Below are 16153 nucleotides of genomic sequence, written 5' to 3'. Positions count from 1 at the left end.
GGGTGGAAGAGGTGCGAGGCTTTTGAGAGAGCTGAGCCCTGACAAGGTTTTCCTGGGAAGGGCTGGTGGGAACAGCCGAGGAGACACAATCTTCCAATGCCTGAGTGAGAGGGAACCTTAGGGAACATGTACTCTTCAGATGGTTAACGGAGCCCAACATAAGTGCCAACTCTGATGGACTGGTAGTGGCTGTCAAGAGCACGGCCTTAGGAAGAATTTGAAGGCTCTGTCTGAAGTCAGCAAGAAAGAATTCATTGATCAGTGAATACTGTCTGCCACGGGTACAGGAAGGGGAATGAGAGCAGGTGTGCCATCTCTAACCTAGCCCAACTTGTTATAGATGGAAAAAAAGAAAAACTTCCCCAAAGGCACATAGTTAGTGGCTAGAGTCAAGTGTGTGTCGAATTCTGGGCTCTTCTCTGCACAGCACTGAGACAGGGAAGCTGAAGGGACCTCATGAAGGACTGCTTTTTGCTCCTTCTCCTGCTTCTGTTCTTGCTAGGACCTGCACTCCCACCCTACACACCTTATACATAATATATGTCCTCCAAGGTCAAGGAGTGAATGATTTCTCTGGAGGCTTCCAGCACTATAGTTAACATCTAAGGAGTGACCAGGTGGGGTCATCATGTATGTTTTCCAGACCACTGACTCACCAGGACCCCTGTCTCCAGGGCATAAGGGACTTATGGAAGACACCTAAACACCTGTCTTTGTTTTAACCATTTCCTGGGTGCCTGAAAAGACACATATACTAGAAAAACCCCAGACCCCAAATAAAGATAAGGCTTGGTCTCCTTTCCTTTCCAAGTCTCCCAGATGCTCTGTGTCTGCCCTCTCTGTCTTCAATAAATTCTGCTCTCACCCCCTCTCTGCTCACATTTAATTTCTATCCTGCACAAAGCCAAGGACCCTCTTGGCTGGTCCTGCAGGACCCCCGCTGGGTCCCTGAACTCAGCCACTCTGTATCAGTACTACCTCCTTATACACATAAGGCAGGGAAGTAGGAAGATTAATATCTTGGCTATCTGGTCAACCTAACCAGTGGAGAAACAGACTGTGCCAGAGAAAGTGGAAAGGGAAACTATGTTTGATTGCTATCAAGAACAGGTTTTGGCCCAATCTCTGTTCACTTTGAAGACAAACAGCTGCAGGATGCATCAGAAAAGCTACCGTTTGGGTTAAATAGCAGTGTGACCCAGACTAAGCTCAAGGTATAGTGATAGAAATCCTGGCGACAGGAAAGAAGACAGCTTGACCTAGGTCATCCGGGGCAGTGTCTTCTTTAGAATCTTACTCATTTATTCAACAAACTCTTTTTTGAGCACTTGGAACAAATTAGTAACCTAGGATCCAGGGCTGCAGTTTTTAAGGCATTTACATCAAGGAGAGGGCGGAGACAAGCATACAACAGCTCATTATGCAATTAGTTATTTAATTATAAATGGAGATGAATGCCATGAAGAGGTACAGGGAGCTCTGACAGCAAACAACCCAGGGATCTGATGTAATCTGGAGAAGGAGGGAAAGCTTTCCTTAAGAAGTGACATTTCAACGGAGACTGGAAGGATTAAACCAGGACTTCATGATGGATCGGGGGTAGAGAGAGGCAGCCAAGGGAGACAGACAGAAGACAGAGGGCAGAGGGAAGAACCTGTTCAAAGGGCCCAAGGAGTGAAGAAACATGACATGTTTGAGGAATCCAAAGACCAAAAGGCCAGAAGGGCTGGAACACAAAATATGTGTGTTTTTGTTTTTTGTTTTTTTTTCAGGTGAGGAACCAACAAAGGTTGAAGCTGTGATGATGGGACTCGGCAGAAATGGCCACCCCTCCCCTCCCCCCACCCCCACCTGCAGCCCACGGGCAGCCTTGGCATGAGTTTTTAGAAGGCACCCTTTCTGGATCGACAGCTCTGACGCACAGCCGGGCGAATGGAGCCCAGGCTGGCTTTCAGCCCCCACCTGTCCCTTCAGCCGGGCACCTTTGTGGTAGTGCACGATCTGCCCACCTCCCCCGTCCCAGCCTGCAGCAAGTAGACTGGAGAGCCTGTTAAAATGCAGATTCCGATTCAGTAGCCTGGGGTCTGAGGTTTTGCATTTCTACTGCACTCCCCTGTTGCTGTGGGTGGTGATCTCCACACCACAATTTGAATAGCAAAGAACTGGCAGATAAGATGCAGAGCACTGGGCCTTGACATCCGAAGGTGAATTGGGGAGAAAAAGAAACCCATGGAAAGTGATTCTGTTGGATTAAATGAAATCCTTTTGGATTATTTCCCACTGTGTGCCAGTCCTTTTCATGCTGGAGACCGACAAACATGGTGCAGCCCTTGTCCATAGGAGAAGGCGCCCAGAACCTGGTGAGATAGAGGAGCAAGCCCGCCACACCCAGGCAAGAGCTAATCACTTCCATAAAGAGCCCTAGACCCCAGAAGGAAGACTAAAGCTAATTAAGCAAATCAGGGAGGACTTCTTGGGAGAAGTGACATTTGTGGAATGAACAGTATTTCAACAGGTGGAAGGCCAGGAGCTAAGCAAAGGAATCAAGAGATACCTCAACCAGTCAACCACTGCATATGTAAATAAATGGACATTTTAAAGATAAAAAGGATAAATAAGAAGAACCGAAATATGAAAGGGCATGAGGATCCCAAGCATACAGACCAAAAGATTCATGAAGAGGGAGGGTGAGTGGGAGGCAGAGCAAGAAAATTCATCAAGCATTAGGTTATTCTGGGCCTTGAATGCCAGGCTTAGAGAAGAGAAATTTACTAAAAATGAAAAGGCGAAACCTCCTCAGTCAGTCAGAGGTCAACCTCGTGAGCTCCAGGATGCCCCTGGCCTGACAAGCCCCATGCAGCTTGTGGAGCCCCGGAAGGATCAGTACAGAAGAGTTTTCCCGCATCTGGGCTGGTGTCATCTACCCGAGAAGGTCGGGACAACAATGCCAAAGGGCAAACATCTAACTCCACCTGTGGGGAAAGCATGCCGGGGAGGCCCTGGAGAGAAAAGGTACTCAGCCACAGAGAAGGAGACCTGTGAAAAGGCCTCACTGAGGAGATATGAAAGATAAAGCCCAAGCCCCTCAAGAAGAAACCCATCAAGTTGCCTTTGTGAGACTGAAGCCGCTGAAGAGAAATGCGTGGTTGGAGAGGGAGGAATGTTAGAAAGCTCTTTTTGAGACCCTGCAGGAAACAAATGAGCTAGCCTGGGAACCGAACCTCCTCCCCAAGCTCCCTACACCCCAGACCCTCCACCTCACCCCAGCCCGGCCAGAGCTGAGGCCACGTGGCCCACACTTGCACGCCAGCCAGACCCCGACCCCAAGTTGCAGTCCTGCCCCAACTCTGGCCTGGTGCCCCCTTCTGCCCAGTCTTACCCCAGAGATGAAATCTCTACCTTAGGTTCTAGATGGCTAGACCTGAGTCCAGCATGGTGGCTTGCCCAGGTCTTCCCAGGCTGAGACTCCCACCGAGGTCTCCTTCCCTCTGGGAGTCCTCACCCCAAACCACTGGGCTCCACTTACCCATGGTTCTTCCCTTCTGCCTGGTGAGAGACCAGAATGACCTGAGCCATGTGAACCAGTCCTTCCTGAGTCCTAATCCTGCAGAGGGCCAAGGACTTGTTCTAAAGGCCCCAAGAAATCAGACTGGACTCAGAGCTAGAGCCATGGAAATGTGGTCTGCCTGGCTTTTCCCTCCTGCCCACATCCTTGGGCGTTTCTTGCGCTGTTCCATTCCTCAGACGCACACTCCGAGTCCGCCTTTAAGCTGAGGTTTCCGAGGCGGTGCAGGAGGGGTCCTGAAGAAAAACTTCCTATGAATATGAACATTACAGTCTCCCCGGTTCTCGACCCCCAGCATATCCTTCTGTGCCCTCTGGCTGGCACCCTTCTGCAGGGTGCACTCTCTCCCGGAACTGCAGCGAGGATGCCACCGTGGGTCCTGGTGAGCAGCAGTGCCCTCCCTGGAGCCCGTCCCTGCCCTGAGGCTGCCATGGGAAGCAGCAAGGGAGAGCCAGCCAGGGCACAGCCTGCTACGGTCAGCTCTGTGCAGGAGAGAGCTTGAGTGCGTCCTCCAACCTGCTCCTACTGAGGAATCTTAAACAATCCCATATGTGTTCACCCCGGATTAGTGAGAAGCCGCCGGGCTTCCTGAGCACCTCCAGCTCCCAGACCGCTTCCCGCTGAGTCAAAGGCAAAGTGTCAAGCCCTGGAGTTGGATCTCAGGACTGGCTTGCAGACATCACGTGGTGTTCTTGCAGACTCCCAAGGTGGGTGGAAGGTTCCCCATGCCATTCCCAGCCACAGTCGTTTCTGGCAGCTCAAACTATGTTCCCAGCAGTCCCTATCCTGGCAGGATGGACTGCAGCCTCTTGCCCTGGCACATGTCGTGATGTGGCTGGTTCATATCACAACTGCTAACATGCTGGAGATGGAAAGGAGGGAGGCTGGAATGAACCCTGACATGTTGGAGGTATCAGGGTGACCCCAGGGTTTGCGGTATATAGATAGATAGAAATAGAAGTATAGAAGTGGATGGATCTATACATGCGAGTATTTGTATCTAAAAATACCCCATCCCCATCATTGTCCGATGAGAGAGCCTAGAAGCAAAGAAACCCCCGTAGCAAATAGCACACAAATAGATCTTGGTTCCTAGGTACCATTCTTCACCAAAAGAAACCAAAGTTATTTTAAAAAATGGCCATCCCGGGGCACCTAGGTGGTTCAGTCAGTTAAGCGTCTACCTTTCTCTCAGGTCATGATATCAAGGTCCTGGGATCAAGCCCCAAGTCAGGCTCCCTTGCTCAGCGGGGGTCTGCTTTTCCCTCTGCCTTCCCCACTGCTTGTGTGCTCTCTCTCTCTCTCTCTCTCTCTCTCAAATAAATAAATGGAATCTTTTAAAAAATTATCTTTAAAAAAAAAATGGCCATCCCAGGCCTGGGCAGGGAAAACAAGTTGAGTCTGCAACACCTTGTCTTTCCCCTGGCTGTTCCATCTTCCTGGTTGCCCTCCCCACCCTCCTGTGACACCCCATCAGATAAACAGTGCACCCCATCTGTCAGTGTTCAACCTTATGTTGCTGATCAGGGACGTGGCAAAGCACCAGGAGCCAGTGCAACCCCTTTGAAAATCCAGTGGACCTCATGCAAGCCCGGGCTCCGTCTGGTTACTAACTTAACCTGTCTGAGCCTCAGTTTCTTCATAAAATGGGGGTACTGATACCTGCCTCACGTGGTGATCCAAGCTGAGTCACAAGGCTGAGTGCTCACCCAGCAAACACTAAATGGCAGTATTTGATTCACAGCTAACACGTTCACCTGCCCTATGAGACCCTGAGCTCTGCCTCATCTGCTCTTTCCAACCCCAACTCCCAGCACTGTGCCTGGAACCCCCAAGAGTGATCAGTCTGTGTCCCCTGAATTGTTTAATTGAATTGCTAGCTGATATTTACTGACCGAACCTTTATTAATGGGAATGTACAGACTGGCGCCATCCCCCTGACACTTGGCGTGTATCTACGCTTACTGATTGAGCTTTCCCTACCAGTGTCCACTGACTGACATCTACCTGGGACTGTCCCTTATAGCATCTGCCAGGGCCTCCAACCTCCTGCATAAAAGGAAGAAAAGCTCTCTCCATCTGCTTGCCTCTTTTTCACGTTCTCCCTGACACTCCCATTTCTCTGCATCTCCATCCCACCTCATTCTCTGCCCTGTTCCTTGTCAGCATCACCACGTCTGGTTTTCTCCATGTCTCTATGACCCTGTTCTGTCGCTGGGTCTCTGCCTGCCTTCGTGGGCCCTGCCCTGTGGCTTTTCTCCCTGCCCTCGTGTTTCCCTCCCACAGAAAAGCCATCTCCTCCCACCTCCAAGCTGATGACCCTCATTGTCCAGACTCAAGAACATGGCACTCAATCACACAGATGCATATTTATTGTTACATCTTTATTGTTCTCCTGGTGACAGACCATCTTTTCTTCTCTATTCTTCGGGGATTAGATCCAGATGGTTTTCTTTATCTGCTCCATCTGGGATGCCTGCTCTCCCCACCCTGCCCACTTTCCCCCATCTCAGAACCCCCAGCAGAGCCATCATCTAGAAATGTCAGAAGCAACCTGAGGATTCCCTAGCCAGCACACGTGTGGAGGGAAGGATGTGGTGGCATGTGCCACGCACACGGGAAGACATGCTCAAGGAGGAGAAACACGCGGTCAGACTCCAAAGTTATCATAGACGGTTCATACATCACGTGTCCGGGACCCTTATTTGAGGGCTCAATGGGCCCAGCCTGTGCAGGGCATATACAGTGCAGGATGTGTTGGAGGACGTGGTGTTTAAGGGTGCAGATGTGAATGTTGGGGGGCAAGGGGCATATGCCTAAAATTCCGTCCTTTGTTCTGATGAAACCATGGGACATGCGCCACACCCGGACAAAATCTTCTAGTGCGATCACATCGCTCTGCCTCTGCTCTTTTCCTCTGCCCTGAGAACCACAAGCCCGAGACGGGGGCTCTTGCCTCAGCCCTGCTGCCAGAATGAAGAAGACAGGCTGAACAGAAACACGGCACCTGAGCTGCAGGTGTGAGGTAAAGGGAAGGGAACATACATACATGTCGTTTATGAACCACTGAAGTTTAGGGGTTGTTTGTTACTGCAGCACGACCTAAAACAAGCCGAGGGAAACATCTCCTAGAGTCCCATGGCATTAAATACTATTCACATGCTGGGGGCTCCTGTGTGTCCTTCACCAGGCAGGCCCTCTTCTCTGAGCTTCAGACCGATACATCTAACTGCTTATTCCAGTCTCTGCTTGGGTATCGAACAGACATATCAAACATAACATCCACAATGTAACTAAACAAAAATTTGGGAACACCTGCTCTTCCGCTTGCTGCCATATCAGGCAAGCCCTGTGCCATCTACTTAAAACGCACTACGTGGCGTTATAGATGTCTGTTGTCAACTTGGTATCACCCGCACATCTATCATGCCACATGCAGTTGTATCTAAGTGGACCTATCTTTTCATTTCATTTTCAGGCTATTTCTAGGAGGCTCTTCAAATTACAAAAGTAATACACTGGAACAATTGAAATGTACAATGGAACAGTTGAAATGTACAACAGCAAGGTTTGAAGTTACAGCTTTCCCAGTGCCCTCCTCACAACCATTCCTCTAATGTAACCAATGCTAACAGCCCATAATGTAACTTTCAAGTGGACGTTTATTAGGAACAACTTCAGCTGTCCCTAGGATCCTTAATGCAAAAATCTGCCTTCTATAATGGCAATCGGTATGAGCAAGGCAAAGTATGAAAATACATTCCTTGTTTTCATCCACAAGTTAATGAATCCCCGGATGTTGCCTGGGTCTCCAACAAGGAAGAGCACCAGAGCCAGCTGGAGCGGTGCATTTTAAGTGGACCAGCAAATGGCAGACCCTGTTTCTAAGAGGGACACCCACAGTTAATGTGGGGGCTAGAGTTGTAGGACGGAGCAAGCTTTGCCTGTGTGAGGTTGTGAACCAATATCAAGTACCTGGATGTCCAGGTTATGTTCAGAAATGGTGGAGTCTGGTGATCAAGATCATGCATCAGGCAGACCTGGGTCTAAATCCCACTCAGCCATTTTCTATGTGCACTTGGGCAATTCACCTCTGTGAACCTCAGTTTACTCACCTGAAAAAAACAGAAATAAGCATTACACTTATATATTAGCCAGGGTCCAATCAAAAACACAAACCACTGTGTATATTCCAATAATGAAGGGAATTAGAAGTTCCCACAGCTCACTGAAGGCTCGGTAAACAACAGCTGGGGAAGCCACATTGAGGACCATAGCTGCAACCCTCCAACAGCTATTTCCCTGGGCAGTTCCCAGGGACCTTCTCAGGATGCAGGAATGAAGCATGTGAATCTCAGGTAGCTTGCGTGGAAGATGCTTCAAATCTCACGTCTATCTCTCTGCCTGCAACTACTTCGCCATTTTCTCCACTTCCCAAACCTCCCGTGAGCATCTGTCTCAGCCAAACGGAACCAGAAACCATATGGGGAAGGGCTCTGTGGGAACTGTAGGTCCCAGCTTCCCCTCTGCAATGCAAAAGACACCTAATGACAGGTGGTGGTAATGGCAGGTGGACGATAGACAACACAGCACAATCTGCCGCCTACCATTCTTAGGAGATTAAATGAAATAATGCAGATAAATTCTTAGTATAGTGCTTGGTACATGGTTAATGTACAGTAAGTTGCAATTATTATAATGGTTCTTATAATTGTGATCTTCAGACTGGTGGCTTTCCACCCAGCCCAGCACACCCACTCCATTTCATGATACAGAAAACCCTAGGCATTTGGGTTCCTGTCAAAAGATACATTCCCCATCACCTCACATCACTCAGCAGGTTCTATTATCCCTTTCTCAGATCCGATTATAGTGGCAACATTTGTAAATTGCTGATCCTTTAATTCCCCATAAGCACACATTCTGCCTAAATGTATTCAAATCAATTATACTGAGAGACATGAACTAAATTCTCTACTTCTGTGTCTCCCGGTTTTGTATTCCACGGCAATTGTACCCAAAATCGCCACCAAAAAAAAAAAAAAAAAGAGCTTTATGCTACAGGTGTGTCTTCTCTATCATCCATCCATCGAGGCATGAAAATATCCAATAATAACCCCATTTACAAGCAAGCAGTTCTATCCTCACAATTGCTGTCACCAAACAAATACATTTCAGAATAATGAAATGTTTCCAATCAAAATTAATTTTAAAAACCCAAACCGCATGCAAAGTTACTTCCATGAAACTTAAATTCAAACCATTCCATGGGTAACAAAATTATACTTATAAAGAACTCAGAATGATTAGATCTCAAAATTCAAAATTCAATTGTAGAAAATGAAATCTGTTGTAAACCGCAAGGGCCTTTGCCAAGCCATCCCTTGCTCTGAAGCACAATCCAAACATCACATGGTCACAGGTCAGTGATTCCTGCAAAGAAATCCATTTTACAAACAAACCTAGGGTAATAGCACCCAGCTCTGTAATGTCTTTTCCTGATTAATAATGGGCCCACACACTGTCATGTCTGCGGTGACCAAGAGTAAAGCTAACATTCTTAGGAGCAGCATTACCCTTAAAATTGCAATAATCTCCAGGCAAAATGACCCAATTTTTAAACTTATTCTCTCTTTAGCTCGGATTTGCTTAGCTCTTTTGAACTGGTTCTATGTTGTCCCCTGTGTCCTTCAAAGACTTGGCCTTGTTATTCTCCATAACTCCCTCCCTCAATCACATGTCTCCAATGATTTTCTTAAGCTTATATTATCATTATTATTTTAGTAATCTCTACACCCAACGTGGGGCTCAAACTCATGACCCCAAGATCAAGAGTCACATGCTCTCCCAACTGAGCCAACCAGGCACCCTAGAAATCTCTAATGATTTTAAAAGGAATTTACTCCCCAGTTTACCATGACACCATTAAAGGGCAAGTCAGTGGCCCAGGCTAATGAATCTCAGGAATTCAACTTTCAACTGGCTTTTTTTTTTAAACCCTAAAATCGTATGCACAAATATCCATTCAGTCTGTCAATTGATGTCTAGGTGCTGCGGTGAATGAGTCAGGAAAAGTCCCTGACCTCAGGGAGCTTATACTCTAGTCAGGAGAAACAGATAAATGAGTAAACAAAAAAGATCACTTCAGAATGTGTAAGTACAGATCTGAAAGTCTCTTCGCTTCACCTGTCTGGGCTAAGGTGAGACCAAATCTATGGAGGTCCAGGGAAAGACAACTCTTGGCAGCGGTTATAGCAAGTGCAAAGGCCCTGTGGTTGTGAAGAGTTTGCCAGGCTTGGGAGCTAGAAATACACTGCCAAACAGAAACACACACATAACACATACCAAAGACTTTCTAAAATATTTTACCAAACTGAGTTGATATGAAAGATTGAAAGATATTTATAAAATATGCCTACCATATGAAGAATAACAATAAAAAGATCACTCACATATCCCACTATCCAATTTAAGATATGAAACATGACCATTGAATTTGAAATCCCTGTGTGTTCCTCTTTGAGCCCATTCTCTTTCCACTTACCCAGAGGAACCTTAATCTGAATTCTGTGTTTATTTCTCTCATGTTCTTTTCTTTATGCACTTACTATTCCAAATATTCCAACAATACATTAATACATTTTTGATCTTTAAAACTAGAATCATACAGTTATTTATGTTTCTATGGATTCCTTTATCTTTATAGCCAAATCAAAACTATAATAAGTTTTTTTTTTTTAATTTGGGGTAGGAGTTACATTTTTAATTGAAATTTTTATTGAAACAACTGTAAATTCACACACAGTTGTAAGAAAGAACACAGATTCTGTGTACCCACACTTTATCCAGCTTTCCCTGGTGGTACCAGTTTCAAAACTGTAACACATTATCCCATGCAGGATATCAACATGATACAACTCACCAATCTTTTTTTTTTTTTTTAAATAATTTTTGCTTTGGGCGCCTGGGTGGCTCAGTTGGTTAAGCGACTGCCTTCGGCTCAGGTCATGATCCTGGAGTCCCTGGATCGAGTCCCGCATCGGGCTCCCTGCTCGGCAGGGAGTCTGCTTCCCCCCTCTCATGTGCTTGCTCTCTCTCATTCTCTCTCTCTCAAATAAATAAATAAAAAATCTTTAAAAAAAAAAAATAATTTTTGCTTTTCTTTTCTTTTTTTTAAAGATTTTATTTATTTATCTGACAGAGAGAGACACAGCGAGAGCAGGAACACAAGCAGTGGGAGTGGGAGAGGGAGAAGCAAGCTTCCCGCCGAGCAGGGAGCCCGATGCGGGGCTCGATCCCAGGACCCCGGGATCATGACCTGAGCCGAAGGCAGACGCTTAACGACTGAGCCACCCAGGCGCCCCAGAACTCACCAATCTTATTCAGACTTCCCTAGTCAAATTGAACTCATTTGTGTGTGGATATTTAATTGTATAACTGTATCACATGTGTAGGCTTGTGAATACACCATCTCTGTCAAGATACTGGACAATTTCATTACCACAAGAACCCCTTGTTGCTCTTTTATAACCACACCAGTCTCCCTCCCATCCCACCCCATCCCTAACCACTAATCTGCTCTCCATTTCTGATATTTTGTCATTTCAAAAGTGTTACATATGTGGAATCATATAGTATGTAACCTATTGACTTTTTTCACTCATCATAGTTCAATAAAGATTAATCTAAGTTGTGTGTCTCAATAGCTTGTTCTTTTTCATTGCTGGGTAGTATTCCACAGAATGGGAAAACCAGTTTGTTTAAGCATTCATCTGCTGAAGGGCATCTGGGCTGACTCCAGTCTTCAACTACTACTATTATAAATTAAGCTGCTGTGAATATCTGGCTATTACAAATAGAGCTTCCCAGGCTTTTGTGTGGACATAAGTTTTTATTTCTCTGGGATAAATGCCTGATGGTGTAATTGCAGAGTCATATGCATGCTTAGTATGATAAGAAACTTCTAGACTACCTCCAACATTTTATATCCCATCAGCAATTTATGAGTGAGCCAGTTTCTCCACATCCTTGCCAACAGTTGTCACTTTTTTTTTTATTTTAGCAATTCTGATCAATGTAGTGATATATCATCATAATTTAAATTTGCATTTCTCTAATGGCTAATGGTGTTGAACATATTTTCAATGTGCTGATTTGCCATCTGAATAGCCTCTTCAGCGAAATGCCTGTTCATGTCTTTGCCCATTGTCTGGTTTTTTACCATTGTTTTGAGATGCTCTCATACTAGTTCTTTGTCAGATTTGTGGTTTGAAAATATTTTCTCACTCTCTCACTTATCTTATGGCCTGCTTTTTCACTCAGAATTATCATCCTCAGCTTAATCCATGCTGTTGGTTTTTTATTTTCATTGCTGTATAGTATTTCATTGGATCAGTTGGATCATATGTATTCATCCATTCTACTGTTGATGAACACCGTTCACTGTTTTGCGTTCACAAGCAGTATTACTATGGGCATTTCTTGAAGTGTCTCCTGGTGCACCTGCACAAGTTTCTCTCAGGTATAGACCTTGAAGTAAAATGTCTGGGTCGTTGGAGGTGTACATTAACTTTACGAGACAATGCTAAATGTATTCCAAAGTGATTGTATCACCTTACACTCCCACCAGCAGTTTAGAACTTCGTGCTCCTCCACGCCTTGCCAACACTTGATATTATCAGATTTCTTTTTCATTTTTGGCAATCTGATAGATGTATAATATTATCTTGTTTTATTTTTTTTAAGATTTTATTTATTTATTTGACAGAGAGAGACACAGTGAGAGAGGGAACACAAGCAGAGGGAGCGGGAGAGGGAGAAGCAGTCTTCCCACCGAGCAGGGAGCCCGATGCGGGGCTTGATCCCAGGACCCTGGGATCATGACCTGAGCTGAAGGCAGATGTTTAACGACTGAGCCACCCAGGTGCCCCAATATTATGTTGTTTTATTTGCACTTCTTTGATCACCAGTGAGACTGAGTGTTCAGTCTGGACATTCAGGTTTCATTTTTTATTAAATGCTTATTTAATTTCTTTTGCCCATTTTTCTATTGGATTGTTTGTCATTTTCTGATTAATTTGTAGGGGTATTTTTCATATATTCTCAATACTAGTCTTTTGCCACATATGTGCATTGCCGATCATTTCTTCTAGTTTGCAGCTTATCTTTTTACTCTGTTAGGGTGTCTTTTGATAAGCAGAAGTTCTTAATTTAAATGTAGTCAAATTTTTCAACCTTTTTGTTATGGTTGCAAATTTAGGGTTTTAAGAAATCCTTTCCTGCCCTGAAGTCATAAAGGCATTTCCTATACTGCCTCTGTAGTTACAGTGTTTAAGTACACGGACTCTCAAGCCAAACTGCCTTGGTTTAAATCCTAGTAAGGAAACCCTGAGCAAATTCTTTAATCTCTTTGTGCCTCAATATACTCATCTGAAAAATGGAAACGTTCTTTTTACCTACATCACATAGTTCTTCTGTGGACTAAATAAGTTAATATTCATAAAGCAGTTAGAACACTGTCTGGCACATGATCAGTATTATGTGCCAGCTATCATCACCATCATCATTATCATCACCACCATCAATACCTTCATCATTAGCATCATCACCACCATCACCACCATCATCACCATCATCATCACCATCATCATCATCATCACTATCATCACCATCATCATCACCATCATCATCACCATCATCATCATCACCATCATCATTACCATCATCACCATCATAACTACCATCATCATCACCATCACCATCATCATCATCATCATCACCATCATAACCACCATCATCATCACCATCATCATCATCACCATCATCATCACCATCATCATCATCATCATCATCACCATCATCATCACCTTCACCATCATCACCATCATCATCATCACCATCATCATCACCGTCATCACCATCATAACCACCATCATCATCACCGTCATCACCATCATAACCACCATCATCACCATCATCATCACCTTCACCATCATCACCACCATCACCACCACCATCATCACCATCATAACCACCACCATCATCATCACCATCATCACCACCATCATCACCACCATCATCACCATCATCATCACCATCACCACCATCACCACCATCATTACCATCATCACCATCACCATCATCACCACCATCATCATCATCATCATCACCACCAAAAAGTTTTATAATATTGCCTTTAACATTTAAATCTATAATCAACCTGAAATTTTTATAAATATATTGTGAGGTATCAGTCCAACATTTTTATATGAATAATCAATTTACCCAGCAAAAATTTTTAATTGACTCTTTCCTTACTGAACTGTAATATCAATGTTGTCATACATCAAGTTTCCATTTGTGTGCGGGGTCTGTTCTGAGACTTCTATTCTCTTCCATTGGTCTGTCTGTTCCTAACCCAATGCCACTCTGTCTTAATTAGCATGGTGTTATAATGATATTTGATCAGTTTACTCCTCCACCTTATTCTTCTTTGGCAGTATTTTGGCTATTCTTGAGCCTTCCATCTACACTTTAGAATCAGTTCATTAGGATCCTTGAAAAAGAAACCTATTGGATTTTTATTGAAATTGCACTGAATCTATAGATCAATTTGAGAGAAATTATATTTTTACCTTTTTGTCTCCCAATCCATGAACTCACACTCTCTCTCACTCTCAAAAAAAAAAAAAAAAAAGTGAAATATTGAAAGCATTGCCCTTAAGATAAGAAACAAAATAAGAGTACCTGCTATCACCACATCTCTTCAACAACATATGAAAGGCCCTAGCCAATGAAACAAGGCAAAAAAGATTTAAAAAAATAAGACATGAAGATTGGGAAGAAAAATCATGCTGTTATTATTCTGAGATGATATAATTATAAACATAGAAACCTCCAAAGAATATGCAGATACATTATTAGAATAAATAAAAGTTTCTCAAAGTCACTGGATATAAAAGTAGTACAAAAAGTTAATTGTGTTTTCTATATTAACAAAAAACAGTAAATATTGGGGAGGCAGAGGGAGAGGGAGAGAATCTTAAGCAGACTCTATGCTGAGTGCGGAGCCTGACACAGGGCTCAATCTCATGACCCTGAGATCACGACCTGAGCCAAAATCAAGAGTCAGAAGCTTAACAGACTGAGCCACCCAGGCACCCCATCAATGTTTCACCTTTAAATATGATATTTGATGTAGGTTTTTTGTAGGTTCCCTTTATCAAGTGAGGACATTTTATTCTATTTCTGGTTTGCAAAGACTTTTTTTTTAATCATGAATGGATGTTGAATTTTATTAAATTTTCACATCTATTAAAATGATTATCCTACTTTTCTTCTTTATTTTGTTAATATAGGGAATCACATTAATTTTTTATGCTTTAACGTTTACCCAATCTTACATACCTTGAGTAAACTAGGTCATGGCATATTATCATTTTTCTACATTGCAGGATTTACTTAACAATATTTGGTTTAGAATTCTGTATCTGTGTTCTTGAGTGAGATTAGTCTATAATTTTTTTTCTCATGCTGTCCTTGTCAAGATGTAGTATATACCAAGATTATGCTAACCTTATAAAATGGGTTGGGGGAAAATTTCTTCTTTTTCTACATTATGGGATAGTTCATATATGATTTGAAGTAATCTATTTCTTGAATGTTTGGTAGAACTCAACAGTAAAACCATTTGGGAGATTCTGGTGTTTCCTTTAGGGTATATTTTTAAACTAATAATTCAGTTTATTTAGTAATTATAGTACTGTTCAAGTTTTACATTTTTTCTTGAGTTAGTTCTTACAGTTTATATTTATCTAGAAATTTTGTCATTTCATCTAAGTTTTCCAAAGTATTAGCATAAAGTTGCTCATTACACCTCATCTTTTACATCTCTGCCACATCTGTAAATATGTCCCCTTTTTTACTCCTGTTGCTTTGTCTGTCTTCTCTCTTTTTTCTTTGGTCAATCTCACCAGAGATTTTTCAATTTTATTGGTTTTCTCAAAGAAACAACTTTTGACTGAGTTGGGCCTTTCTACTGTACATTTCATTTCCATTTTATAAATGCTTGCTCTTATTATTAATATTTCCTATCTTCTACTTTTTTGGATAATTTTCATATTATTCACCTTTTTTTATTTTAGAGAGAGAGAGAGAGCATGAGCAGGGGGAGAGGCAAAGGGAGAGGTAGAGAGAGAATCTCAAGCAGACTCCACACCCAGTGCAGAGCTCAATGTGGGGCTTGATCTCACAACCCTGAGACCATAATCTGAGCCAAAATCAAGAGTCAGACACTCAACGGACTGAACCACCCAGGCACCCCTATTATTCACTTCTAAATTCCTAGGTTGAATATTTAGTTCAGGGCTTCTCAACCAGGGACAATTTTGCCCCATAAGGGACATTTTAACAGTATCTGGAGGCTTCTTTTGGTTATCACAACTTGGGGGAAGACAGTATTGACATCTAGAAGGTAGAGTCCAGGGATGCTACTAAACATCTTACAATGCACAGAGCAGCCGCCCACAACAACAAATTTCTAGCTCCAAATGTCAATACTGATAAGGTTGAGAAAACCTGTTCTACCCC

The sequence above is a fragment of the Halichoerus grypus genome, chromosome 5 (assembly GCF_964656455.1).
Source record: "Halichoerus grypus chromosome 5, mHalGry1.hap1.1, whole genome shotgun sequence".
Taxonomy (NCBI): domain Eukaryota; kingdom Metazoa; phylum Chordata; class Mammalia; order Carnivora; family Phocidae; genus Halichoerus; species Halichoerus grypus.
The sequence above is the reverse complement of the archived record's forward strand: the minus strand, read 5'-3'. Positions refer to the sequence as shown.